This window comes from Phyllobates terribilis, unplaced genomic scaffold (assembly GCF_046119375.1).
Source record: "Phyllobates terribilis strain yellow unplaced genomic scaffold, ASM4611937v1 Scaffold_3__8_contigs__length_932513732, whole genome shotgun sequence".
Lineage (NCBI taxonomy): Eukaryota > Metazoa > Chordata > Amphibia > Anura > Dendrobatidae > Phyllobates > Phyllobates terribilis.
In genome coordinates this window covers 198,950,551-198,964,944 of record NW_027362763.1, presented here as the reverse complement: position 1 = coordinate 198,964,944, position 14,394 = coordinate 198,950,551, and the positions used below count along the sequence as shown (strand labels likewise).

At 46.5% G+C, this 14,394-nt stretch overlaps 1 protein-coding gene across 4 annotated transcripts in view; it reads left to right on the top strand.

The window, feature by feature from the left end:
* The first annotated feature begins 11,119 nt into the window (after positions 1–11,119).
* Positions 11,120–14,394, top strand: part of LOC141259036 (beta-galactoside alpha-2,6-sialyltransferase 1-like) — a 189,250-nt gene continuing 185,975 nt past the window's right edge. Inside the window, exon 1 of one of the 4 annotated variants that reach the window (XM_073674448.1) lies at positions 11,120–11,273. The gene's annotated coding sequence lies outside the window, so the exon portion shown is untranslated. Of the gene's footprint in view, positions 11,274–11,677; positions 11,817–12,313; positions 12,337–14,394 lie in introns of those variants that run through there. The other 3 variants (XM_073674449.1, XM_073674451.1, XM_073674450.1) reach the window with 3 other exon arrangements.

Here is a 14,394-nt window from a genome sequence, read left to right as displayed (position 1 = left end):
TTTGGCTTCCTCTGGAGCGTCTGATTCCAGGCTAGCCTCCGGGCGAGTCAGCATCTCCTTCACCAGTCGGACGGCAGGGTCGCTGTCTTGCGTTTCCGCCCAGTTGTAGTGAGGTAAGGGGTTCAACGTAGCAGCCTGCTTACTCCTTACCCGGTGGGAATACTGGATAGTCCCATGACGGTGGAACGCAGGGAGTTCAACTTCTTCCAGTCCCTCCGGATCTTCTCCTCCGTCCGGCAGGTTGGGCATCCTGGACAGGGCGTCCGCGTTGGTATTGGAGCGCCCTGCCCGGTATTTAATTGTGAACTCGTAGTTGGACAGACGGGCCATCCACCTCTGCTCCAGGGCACCGAGTCTTGCCGTGTCCAGGTGTGTCAGCGGGTTGTTATCCGTGTATACGGTGAACCGGGAAGAAGCGAGGTAATGCCTAAAGCGCTCGGTGACTGCCCATACCACGGCCAGGAACTCTAGCTTAAATGAGCTGTAATTTTCGGGGTTCCTTTCGGTGGGTCGCAGTTTTCGGCTGGCATAGGAGATTACTCGTTCTCTCCCCTGCTGAATCTGGGACAGTACGGCTCCTAGCCCGATGTTACTGGCGTCGGTGTAGAGGATGAAGGGCTGGCTATAGTCCGGGTACGCCAAGATTTCATCCCCCGTGAGGGCCATCTTCAGCTGGCGGAAGGACTCTTCTTCTAGCTTTTCCCATTTGAAGGGCGGCTTCTGGTTCTTGGCCTTCCGGGACTGGCCTATCAGGAGGTCCTGCATAGGTGCTGCCTTTTTGGTGAAACCGGGAATAAACCTTCGGTAGTAGCCTACCAACCCTAGGAACTGCCGCACTTCTTTTACGCTGGAGGGGCTTGGCCATCCCTTAATTGCGGTGATCTTATCGGGGTCGGGAGCCACTCCGTCAGCGCTCACCACGTGTCCCAGGTATTGCACCTTTGGTTTCAGGAGGTGACACTTGGAGGGTTTCACCTTTAGGCCGTAACTCGCCAGAGCTTCGAACACCTCCGCCAGGTGTTTCAGGTGGTCCTCATAAGTTTTGGAGTATACGATGACATCGTCCAGGTACAACAGGACCGTCTCGAAGTTTCTGTGGCCCAGACAGCACTCCATTAATCGTTGGAAGGTTCCTGGGGCGTTGCAGAGTCCGAACGGCATGCAGGTGAACTCGCTAAGTCCCATCGGGGTGGTGAATGCGGTCTTCTCCCGGTCCGCCTCTGCTACAGGAACCTGCCAGTACCCGCTAGTGAGATCCAAGGTAGAGAAGAAGTTAGCAGATCTTAAAGCAGCCAATGACTCCTCTATCCTTGGTAAGGGGTACGCATCCTTGTGTGTGATACGGTTGATTTTCCGGTAATCTACACACATCCTCATGGTGTTGTCTTTCTTTTTGACTAAAACTAGTGGGGCTGCCCAGGGGCTACAGCTATCCCGGATTACCCCAGCCTCCTTCATGTCTCTAAGCATCCCCTTGGCGTGTTGGTAATGTGCAGGGGGTACGGGTCGATACCTCTCTTTTATGGGAGGATGATCTCCCGTGGGGATGCGGTGTTCTACCCCCTTGACTCGCCCGAAGTCTAACGGGTGTTTACTAAACACTCTCTCATACTCTTGAACCACCCGATAGACTCCTTGTTTCTGGTGTGAGGGAGTGGAGTCAGTACCCAGATGTAGTTGCTGACACCAGTCCTCCATGTCTTTCTTAGAGCCGTTACCTTCCTCCGGGTGAGATGGAGGCAAGGGTTCCACAGATTGTATAGAATTTTGATTAGTGGTATATAATTTGGCTAGCGTGGCATACCGGGGCAGGTACACTTCCCTCTCCCCGATATTTATTATGCGAACGGGCACCCTCCCATGGCGTACATTGACCACCCCCCGTGCTGTCAAAATGGTGGGCCTACTGTCTGAGTAAACTGGTTCTACCATTGCCTGGTAATCTCTACCTCTCAGACCAATAGCTGCCCGGCACCAAATCATCATTTCACTTTTTGGGGGCATGGCAATAGGAAAAGGGTCACACATTCTTACGCTACCAATCTCACCGCCGGAGAGTTCCACTTGTTGCCGTTGCATCAGTGCCCGGATCTCTTTCTGGAGCACCCGCTGCTCGCCGGAGCTGGCATTCTTGGCAACCTGCTGTAAAAGGAAAATCACCTCTGCAAGACAATTTTCAATTACATTAGTTCCTAGAGTTATTTTTGGGTGACTCTCATGTTTGTCAATATCTACAATGATCAGTCCCTGTGCGGCCAGTTCGACTCTACCAATTTTGATGGTCACCTCTTTAAATCCGATCTGTGGCACGGGCTGACCATTGCTGGCGATGATACTCAAGTCGTCGTCAGGGTAGCGGGTAATATCCGAGTCATTCCAGTACTGCTTGAAGAGCACGTACGGGATGGTGGTGACCTGTGACCCGGTGTCCAGTAGGGCACTCATGGGAATGCCATCCAGTACCACAGGCAAGACTGGACGTCCTCCCACATATCTGTCGCGCCAGTACGATGGGCCTGGTGATCTTTTTCCTGGGGGTTGGCCCTCTACCCCAGGTTGTGCCCGTTTAAAGAACAGTACCTTTCCATATGTCCGGGTTGATTGCAGCGGCGGCAGATGGGTCGTCCGTCCTCGCTGTATCGGTCACTGGGTCTTCCTCTGGCCGGTGGGGTCCTCCTTGGTCGACGCCACGGGATGTCCTCCGGTCCGGATGCCAGCTGGATCTTCCCTGGAGTGGAAACCTGTAAAGACTGCACAGTTCGGGTTAGCGCAGCAACGCTTTTAGCTAGCTCTTGGACCTGATGGTGTAGGTCTGGAGCCGGGTCATTGTCCAAAGCCTGCGCATCAGCTCCCACAGGCCCTGCTGACAAGGGCGCCGCCTCCTGGTAGTAAGTGGTAGTGGGGCGTCTGTGGGTCACAACGCCACCTGGTGCCGGTTCTCGGAGCACCCGGATGGCTCTGTCCTTGAACTGTGCAAATTCTAGATGAGGGTCCTGTAAGGCCATTGCCCGCAACTGGGTGCGGTGGGCATTGCAATATAAACCCTCTATAAATTGTTCGGTCAACAGCCTGTCCTCGTTTCCCACTCCATTAGGGTCGGTCTGCTTAATGGCCCTCAGGGCCTCTTGTAGGTTGAGTGCATAGTCCCTTATACTCTCATGCGCTCGCTGCTTGCACCCGTAGAATCTAAGTTTAATCTCGGCTGAGGTGCGGGTATCAAAGGTGTCCTTCAGCCGGGTTAGTATCCCTGCGACAGTCTTCCTCCCAGGTGGCCAGGATTTTACTTCCCTTTTGGCTGCCCCAGTTAGTTGGGCCACCAGGATGCTCACTTTTTGCTCTTCTGTGAGGGGGTACACCTGGAAGAGGCTATCCAGCTTTTCTCTAAAGTCATGCAGGGTATGTGACTCCCCTGAGTACTGGGGTAGCCAAGCTGCTCCCGGGATATAGGGCATGGTGAAGGGCATAACTGCAACAGCGGTAGCGCTGGCGGGGGTTGAGGCAGTGGAGCTCTCCTCCGTATCCGACATCTTCCTCCCCCCTAGTGGACCGTGGCCTACCTTGCGATGATCCTGTTCCGTAGGCCGCGGCTCCGCAGTGGATCGTCAGGGTTGAGGACCTTCCGTCGCGCTCCTGTGACGTCGGCGTCTGCTGGGCTCCTTCCAGGACCTTACGCAACGTCCGGACGTGAGGCGGGGCTTCAGTTCTCGCGCGCTTTCGGAGTCCACGCCCCTCTTCTTCCCGCGCGGCGTCCTCAAGATGGCGTCCAATGGCGGGAAAACTCCACGGATGGCGGGAAGAAGGCTGAAGATGGCGCCGGATGGCGGGAAACTTCACCGATGGCGGGAAGAAGGCTGAAGATGGCGCCGGATGGCGGGAATCTTCACCGATGGCGGGAATCTTCACCACTGGTAAGTTTGAACAGTCTTTGCTTTTCAGGCACGCAGTACCCGGTGGTTGCGGGCACGTGATCCTGCCGACTACGCCAAAGTTGACGCGCCCCTGGGCCTGTGTCGCGCTGCGTTGCGCACGCGGGAGCTTACCCGGAGCCGGATCTGTTTAGGGTTGTAGTCTCGTGGCGGTGACCCGGTCCGTGCCCAGGGAGTCAAACTGGACGGCAGTCTGTTAGCGGTAGAAAATGGTTGATGACTACGCCACCCGTTGAATGCAGCCAGGGGGCTGCTGCTGCAGGGCAGACCGCTGAGGCCGGTGGAAGGATGGTGCAGCGTGATAGTATAACCCCCAACGGGAGGGGTATGGCCTCAGGGCAGCCGACGTGGATGATGGGGGTAGCAGGAACCACTCAGAGACGGTATGGTAGCGTTCAGGGTCTTTACTGGTAACAACGATAGACCCTCCCGGAGTACTTGCTAGCGAACGGGGCCTGGTCAGTCCTTGAGCAGATGGGATCTCCCCTGGCCAGGCGTAGTTGTAGGCCTCCCAAGCTGACTGTACTCTTCTGGCTACCTTGCTAGAAGCTGATGTAAGTAGCCCACGTCCCTGAGTGTACCGTGTGGTGCTCATCCGTATGGCCGGTGACTCGGGGCCTTCTAATGGCTTCCGCTCCACGATGGCGGTGCTGGTCCCACGCGTGTGACCGGGCCTTCGGGCTTCTGGGCCAGGGGACCTGAAATCCCCTGCCTGACGGATTCTGCTGCTGGGTAGAAGTTAGTCCCCACAGCCTCGGACTCCGGGTCCGGTAAAGAATCTTCTTAGTCAGGGCGAGCTCTTTAGCTGCCAGCCCCTGACTCCTTGTGACTCTGCTGCTTCCTATGCTGCTCTTGTCTCTACTCTTCCTGGACTCACTAACCCTGCCTCAGCCCCGGGTTTATACAGGGGAAGTTCTTCCCCTCCCAAGGCTGGGCAGGAGGTGTGGCATGCACAGGATCCCTGACCAAAGGACCTCCCACCTGCTCTCAGACGTAATATCTCTATCACTGTGACAACCAGACCCCTGGGGTGTCACACAGGCATGCTTGCGCTCCTCACTGTCTCGCTGTGACGGCATCCAGATGAGCCGAGGTCATGTCCAATGAACTCGGCTCACCTCATGCACGTCACTGACAGCGTGGGAAAATTCTCACGCTGAAGTGCTGAGTGCAGGAGAATTCTCCCACGCTGTCAGTGATGTGCATGAGGTGAGCTCATGTCCAATGAACTCAGCTCACCTCCTGCACGTCACTGACAGCGTGGGAAAATTCTCCTGCAATCAGCGCTTCAGCGTGAGAATTTTCCCACGCTGTCAGTGACGTGCATGAGGTGAGCCGAGTTCATTGGACATGAACTCGGCTCATCTGGATGTCGTCACAGAGAGACGCTGAGCAGCGCAAGCAAGCCTGCGCTTCTCAGTGTCTGCGGGATGACAGGCTGGATGGCAGCGTTCTGCTGCGGTCCAGCCTGTCATCTCGATGTAGCAGAGCTGAAGCTGTCGTGGGAACCATGGAAAGGTAAGGATGAGGTTGCTTTATTATTTTTCTTTTATTGCAGGAGATCGTTGGCTTCAGCTGGAATGGGCGTGATGGTAAGTATGGTTTAATTTAGAACAATAAAGGATTGTGTCTTTATTTCAATTAAAGGACTTTATTCTGGGTGTTTGTGTTTTTTTTAACTTTGACTATGGGGTTAGTAATGGGGGTGTCTTATAGACGCCTCTCCATTACTAACCTGGGCTTGATGTCAGCTGGCATTATAAGCTGACATCAACCCCAACCCTATTACCCCCTGCCACCGCACCAGGGCAGCGTGGAAGAGCGAGGCTAAGTGCCAGAATTGGCGCATCCTATGAATGCGCCATTTCTGGGGCGGCTGACGGCTGGTGTTTCTAGCCTGGGAGGGGGCCAATATTCATGGCTCCCTTCCTGGGCTATTAATATCAGCCCCCAGCTGTCTGCCTAGCCTTTGCTAGCTATTAAATTAGGGGGGACCCCACGTCATTTTTTTTGGGGGGTCCCCCATTTTAATAGCTAGTAAAGGCTATGTATTCAGCTGGGGGCTGATATTAGTAGCCTGGGAAGCTCCGTGGGTATTACCCCCTTCCCAGGCTTCAAACATCTGCCCCAGCCGTCTGCTTAACCTCCGCTAGAGCCTAAAATTAAGGGGAACCCCACGCCAATTTTTTTAATAATAAATCCTTTATTTTAATACTAAATGACAAGTACAGTAACCAACACTATCACTGTACTTCATATATATGTGACTGACATGTTTCTATCTATCTAATCTATGTGTGATGCTCTATCTTTCTGTTCTAAATTGTCGGGTACCGCTGCTGAATTGCCGGCCGGCTTTTTTAAAGAGACAGTGCATGAAAACACTATTATTTTTTTAAATAAATCCTTTACACTAAATGACAAGTACTGTAAGCAACACTATCACTTTACTTATTATATATGTGACTGACATGTTTCTATCTATCTACTCTATGTGTGAAGCTCTATTCTTTCTGTTCTAAATTGTCGGGTACAGATGCTGAATTGCCGGCCGGCTTTTTTAAAGAGACAGTGCATGAAAACACTAATATTTTTGTTAATAAATCCTTTACACTAAATGACAAGTGCAGTAACCAACACTGTCACTGTGCTTCTTATATGTGTGACTGACATGTTTCTATCTATCTAATCTATGTGTGATGCTCTATTCCTTCTTGTCTAAATTGTCGGGTACCGGTGTATGCCGCTGCTGAATTTGCCGGCCGGCTTTTTTAAAGAGAGTGTCTTCTGAGCAGTTTGTCAGCTTTTGGACACCTTTGCAGGTGTTTTCTATGTGTTTCTATGTGTTTTTGTTTGCCTGCCATTGGTTTTAACGGTGTTCGACGGTGTTCTAAGGTGTTCGACGAACAGTTCGACGAACAGTTCCTCGAACATCCCGGTGTTCGACGAACCGAACCGAACCCGAACACTACGGGGGTGGCTCAACACTAGTGATGGATTCTTTGGATGTTCTGGCATTCTATTGATGTTTGCTGCCAGTCTGTGTATTTCTAGCTAAGGGTTTCGCTTTGCTGTTTCTTTGCTATACCTTGCAGCTATCTTCTGCTTATCTTTAGGAAATAGACAATATATTTGTTAAAAGCACTTGCTTTATTCTTTGTTTGGTGTTTCGTTATTTATTTTATTCACTCTGGGATCTTTCCTTTGTGCGGCACAGTTCTCCTCTTGTAGGTAATTCACACTCTGCTTTGCCCTCCGGTTCTTTAGGAGGAACGTGAAGCAATTTGTCGTCCTTTTGGCAGTGAGGTCCGAGTTGCCAACTCCTAGTCTGTGGTTAGAGCTATCTCTATACCTGCAGGCATACCTAGGGATGTCAGGATGTCTAGTCTGTACAGGAACCGGCTGGGTCAGTTGCGTTTTTTTACTGTATAACCTTTTAATCCCGAGTCAAGTGCATAACAGTAGGCAGCTAGCTAGTCGCTGGTGAACTCATCTGCAACCTTCATCTCCTAATCGGCTTCTTGGTAGAAGCTTTCATCTACGCAGTGTATTGGATTCTTCTGAGTTATGTCCCTGTTGTAGTTCTTATCCCACAGCTGAAATCCATGCGAATTCTTCCAGGTAAACTCGATTGGACCGGCCCGGTGGTAAGGGTCATGAGGAGTTCACTACTGGTCCTGTGAAATAAGGCATAGCTGTGCACTCCAGTTCCGTGTCCTCCCACTCCATAACACTGTCACCCCACTTATCCATCTCCTTGGGTTCTTCAGGCTGGTCTCCGCTGGCAGGCGTGGTTATTTGCGGAACCACTTGCCCCTCCTCATTGGGTTGAGGCAAAGGCCCTGGAATCCTTGCCAAAATGCAATGGTTTTCTTCTTGGTAAGGTAGGTCCACAAGCTCGCAGAACTTACTATGAGATACGCCATATTTAGGTCTTATAGCAGCCTCTCCGGTATGCACTCCCAGTTTTCCAGGTGATGGCCTTGAGGTGACCGGTGTTATGAAGAGAGACCGGAGAATCTGGTATTGTTCCTAGTTTTGGTTGCAGTGCGGCGTCGGTCGATATATTGCCACGAGGCTGTGGCCTGCTTTTCTGGCAGCTCTGTCCTCTCTCTGGCACCGGAACTTGAGGTGGAATGTTGTTTTTGCTCAGAACCAAGCGGGACTCCACAGATGGCGTGAAAAATTCTAGGTCCTCCCAGCAGGATAGTCATAAGTCTGCAATGTCGTCCTCATGCATGAAGGTAGTCTCATTTTCCTAAATCAGGACAATGTACTCCCACATTATAATGGCTGTAGATGGGGAGCGGTGAGGAGTTGTTGCTTCTTCCTCCGTCTTCTGACTCTTGCCATTACTTTTTCCTGTTGTACACATCGTGGTCTTTTCATTTTCCCCTCCCTTTAAGGTGCTGTATTAAATTATTACGATTGGCTTTTACATTAGTAGGCAGGGCTTTCTTCATGTGGGCTGTACTTTGCTAGATGTTTTCTGTGCAGTGGACTGGGCTACTCTTCACGCCCTTGATGTAGTACACTCCCACGATGGAGTAGTCTTCTTCTTGACAACTGTGCCATAGTTCGCAACTTTAGATAACTTCTTCTTATGGGACATAAGGGGGATTCTGTTTGTGATGCTAAAACATACTTGCAGTGCACAGGGGAACCCAGAATACCTGCCATTGGTGGGATCCTTGGAGTCATCGGTGGTGGCGGTTTATATTGTAGTACATTAATGTGATCCCCAACTTTGGGGCATTATACATGCTTCATTTCTTAGTGACTTCCAGTAAACATCTGTGCCCCCCTGCCAAAAATATATAAAATCATAGAAAAAATGCAAAAAATAAAACAAAAAAAGCAAAACAATAAAAACAACGAAAACTATGTGCTTTTCTCCCAAAAGCAGAATGGGGTCAATTCGTCAAGATTGTAGTAGCACACACTTACATTATGCCAGTCTTGCTAGAGTAGAAGGTGCCGAATTCATTAAGAGGCACACGCCACTTAAAGGGGTGGTTTGAAGTCCAAAATATTTTTCCTATTTCGTGCCATAATCTGAACTATTTTCTAATATGAATTAAAAATTCCCTATCCTTCCCTAACTAGACTATCTAACTACTTTTATTTATTTTTTTCACTTTCTTTTTGATTATGCTTCATTTGATAATCCTAGTGCATGCTGGGATACTCAAACAAAGAATCATCACGGTCAGAGGCTGCGATCACGGCCACAGACTCTGCTCCTTCCTTGAGATGTCTTGAGATGTTGAGACATCAGTGACACTCATTTCAGGGGCTGGACTAGTCTTTGCAGGTAGTGCACTGTGCAATGTGCAACTCTCTGATCTTAGCCGGTAACAGAGTGTGCGTGGTTGGTCATTGTGCACATTGCACAGTGTAGAGCTCCATCTGACAACGGCTCCTCCCGAGCTTCCCCCATTTCAGTGGAGCTGACTGGACTTGGCGTAAAAATGTTAAAACTTGCAAAGTTTTTGCGCAACTACTAGTTGCACGAAAGTGTTGTGACTTTTCAAAGCTTTTATGTCAGTTATTTAAACACTTTTTATGTCTTGTGTCACACCTATTTGCTCATAGATTGCAAGCTGTTATAGCAGCGCTGTCATTTCTCTAGTTTGAATTATTAATAAGTTTGTACAGTACAGACCAAAAGTTTGGACACACCTTCTCATTTAAAGATTTTTCTGTATTTTCATGACTATGAAAATTGTACATTCACAATGAAGGCATCAAAACTATGAATAAACACATGTGGAATTATATACTTAACAAAAAAGTGTGAAACAACTGAAAATATGTCTTATATTCTAGGTTCTTCAAAGTAGCCACCTTTTGCTTTGATGACTGCTTTGCACACTCTTGGCATTCTCTTGATGAGCTTCAAGAAGTAGTCACCGGAAATGGTTTTCACTTCACAGGTGTGCCCTGTCAGGTTTAATAAGTGGGATTTCTTGCCTTATACAGTACAGACCAAAAGTTTGGACACACCTTCTCTTTTAAAGATTTTTCTGTATTTTCATGAAACCACTTCTAAGGACAGGCAACAATCTGAAGAGACTTGTTTGGGCTAAAGAACACAAGGAATGGACATTAGACCAGTGGAAATCTGTGCTTTGGTCTGATGAGTCCAAATTTGAGATCTTTGGTTCCAACCACCATGTCTTTGTGCGACGCAGAAAAGGTGAACGGATGGACTCTACATGCCTGGTTCCCACCGTGAAGCATGGAGGAGGAGGTGTGATGGTGTGGGGGTGCTTTGCTGGTGACACTGTTGGGGATTTATTCAAAATTGAAGGCATACTGAACCAGCATGGCTACCACAGCATCTTGCAGCGGCATGCTATTCTATCCGGTTTACGCTTAGTTGGACCATCATTTATTCATTTATTTTTCAACAGGACAATGACCCCAAACACACCTCCAGGCTGTGGAAGGGCTATTTGACCAAAAAGGAGAGTGATGGGGTGCTATGCCAGATGACCTGGCTTCCACAGTCACCAGACCTGAACCCAATCGAGAAGGTTTGGGGTGAGCTGGACCGCAGAGTGAAGGCAAAAGGGCCAACAAGTGCTAAGCATCTCTGGGAACTCCTTCAAGATTGTTGGAAGACCATTTCCGGTGACTACCTCTTGAAGCTCATCAAGAGAATGCCAAGAGTGTGCAAAGCAGTCATCAAAGCAAAAGGTGGCTACTTTGAAGAACCTAGAATATAAGACATATTTTCAGTTGTTTCACACTTTTTTGTTAAGTATATAATTCCACATGTGTTAATTCATAGTTTTGATGCCTTCAGTGTGTACAATTTTCATAGTCATGAAAATACAGAAAAATCTTTAAATGAAAAGGTGTGTCCTAACTTTTGGTCTGTACTGTATGTCTGCTATTATTTGTATATGTACCCTCTGAAGTATAATATTATTATTTGGGAGGATTTGGGTATTATGGTATACTACATGTAAGCTAAGCAGCGACACTCCATATCAAGCACCAGCAGTAAAAGCAAATACAGTTTTAGAGTTTCTAAAAAGAAAGGTAAAAATCTGTGATCCCAAAATAATATTACCCATAATAAAATATTTACATTGTAATAGTTCACATCCTGATTCTCTTTGGGGCTCCACATTTTAAAAAGGATATAGAAGACCTGGAGAGGCAAGTAGATTATTAAACGGGACGGGATGGCTCTCGTTTAATGACTGACTAGAAACATCTGTCTGGCTCAGCTTGGAAAAAAAGATGCCATAAAATTCATATTACAAGGAACTTGGACACGATTTATTTCTTTCAAGGACTTTACAAATGAACAAAGGACATTCATTTCACGTGGTGGTAAGTAAATTTATATACCAATATGGGAAAGTGCATTTTACTGTATTTTACAAATTTTGTAATCAAGCTAACGTAAAGTCTTAACCTAAGGCAAATGGCAGATATTAAGCATTTATTTGTGGGCTAATTTCTTATTTAATATCAAATAACATTTAGACATCATTCAAATGTGCATATTACTCTGATGTATGCTGTCCATGTGCATTAAGGACCACACCAAGAAAGCACACGCACCCATTATTGCCAGTGTGCCAGTGCACATGGCTGCTTTTCCACAGTGACCAACAATCTGTGAGGAAAAAAATCAATGCATGTACTACATAGGTCTGATTTATGGACCAGAAAAGACAAGGGTCACGCAACCATATTTTCTCTCATCTGAGAAAATTGGTCTGATTACGTTCATCTCGCTTCAATCAAACACTGATCAGAGTGTGATCTTAGTGTGATCTGATTGTCTTGGATGAGGAGAAGATAGAGAAATTTTTTTTTCTCCATTCTGTCAATCTGTGAAAATTGGACTGCACTCAGAAGTCATGTGAGGTAAGTCTGATTTTTTCCAAAGTCATTAACTTGATGGCCAAGTGCGATCCAAATATCAAATGCAAATCGTGCACGCTGCAATTTTTACTCAAACAGATTTTTCTGAGGAAAACAACGGACATGTGCACGGCCCCGTGGGCTATCATTGGTCCGAGTGCGATCTGATATTTTGTCGGATCGTACTCAGACCGAAAATGAGGTCGTCTGCATGAGCCCTTATGTATGTAAATAGCCGGCAGATCCTACAGTCTTCCAATATGCGGATCAGTACACAGAGCTAGACATGGAGCAAGCCAAATCCATTTTATCCCAGTCTTAGGCTTATCAATAATTTAGTAATGGGCGATTAATAATTCATTAAGTAAGGTTGATCTTGGTGGACCTGTGCCTTGTTTAATCTATGTAACGATGGAAAATTATTTATATAATAAATAGTTGTTGGCTATTTTGGAATCAATATGATGGAGATCTGTTGATGATAGGTCAAGACACAACATTTGGAAATGTAGTGACTTACAAGGTATTTTCTTTATCTAAACCTGATAAACTATGCCGTTTATATAAATGTATGGACCATCTATACAGTGGTACACCTGCAGATCTGCCTGTTTTGGAGATAAGTGCACTATTGCTCTGGTTGGTTTACTGTTATCTATTTTAAAACAGAGAGTGCGAAAAATAGCAATATTATATTAGCATTATGGTGCCCAATATCTAGTAATATTCTATGTGCACTAGGGCAGTTACTTATCTATTTTCACTGTGTACAGTGCTATTCTATCTGCTCTATATTTAGTACTATCCTAACACTATGTCTCGTGTTATTTTACTTGCATCATAGCGATTAAATTTTTTTCCAGACTATGTATATCCTATTTGCACTGTGTTTAGTGTTATTCTAGATGTAGTATGTATTGTGCTGTTCTGTTTGCACTATTTTAGTACTATCCTATTTGTACTATGCCTCGTAATATTCTGTTAGCACTGTCTGGTGGTGTTATTTTAGCATTTTAGTACTATGACAGATACTATTTTATTTGTACTATGTTATGGCATTATACTGCATATTAACCTTACTTTAAAAAAAACCTATTATTTACCACACTCAATAAACATGACATACGCAGATTTGGTTGGAAAAATTTATGGCCATGGCCTTTATTAATAATTCTTATACTTAAAAAACCATAACCTTAATAAAACTCTTATAACACCGCAGCTTAGCCATAAGCTCAAGCCCTTTTACCTTACCAACCGTGTGTCCATTCAGTCTCCTGAAAGACTAACCCCAAGGTCGTGACGAATATAAACATATATGTAGGGAGGGTGGGTGGCGGCAGCAGCACTAGATGAGCAGCGTCTGAGGACTGACACTCTCCTCAGGCGCTGCCATCTTTAATACCCTGCACCACCAATGTTTAATAAATATTAGGACCTTATCAGCAGCTGTCGCATAGGGAAGAAGTAGTCTTCCCCCTGCGACACCTCACTGACAGGCTGGCTACCTGAACAAATCCCCAGCATGGTGGGAAACCATTCCAGCCACATTAACCCTTTCAGGAGAGGAAAACAATGCACAATAATGCCATGCATTCCCCTCCTGAAGGTCCGGGTCTTAACATTATTTTAAAGGAATAACCATTAATATAGGAAGTGACAGGTGGAACCCTGGGTCTTTTGAAAGGAGGATAAGGGCTGATTGAAACGGTGGAGACCCTCAGTCCCCCTTTTTCAGTCTCCCCTGATGAATCTACTTTAGGAGGAAATGCGTTCGGAGCAGGATACCTCCAGAATGTTTTTGTCATGACTTTTAGGATGACATTTCACCAGGATGAATCAAGCCATGATGCACTTTAGGATTGGGTGAGATTGTTTCATTTTGTATGATATAACATTAACCCATGGGAATCTTTCAGTGGGGCTTTGTTGATTTTCCCTGACATAATCCACGATACCTTTTTGAATAGAGGTCATGTGGGATTCTGTTGTATAATCCATGGTACCTTCTGTGTTTAAAGGGCATATGGGAGGTTCCTTTGTACACCTAGTTGTTTTGAGCACATATATGGTGTCCCTACATATTGTTTTCACAAAAAATGACAATTGATACTAGTAAAGGTAGTGTTTAACTCAATGCTCTGGATGTATGGAGGTTGAATTTTTCTAAACCCTACATATTTGGCTTTTGATATATTGAGGTGTGGTTCGCATGTATACAGCCTTAATAAATTATTGCTGGTAATTTCAGAAGACCCAGGGTTCACTATTTGGCCCTTTTGGGTTTTTTTTTACTTGAAAGATAATTTTTATACATATCTAATAAAGGTTATATTTTAACTATCTTGCTAAAAAAAGAATAATCATTAATATAGCATAGCAGTTAAACGGGTTTTTCCAGGATCAAAGTACACTGTAATAAACAAATCTTGGAATAATAATAAACTCCACAACTGGATGTGTTAAAAAAATGTTCCTGTGCTGAGATAATCTTATAAATGTGCCCCTGCTGTGTACTGTGTATTGGCTGCCTCTGACCGTGCAGGAACATGTCGTTACGTACCACATCTCCTGTCCAGGG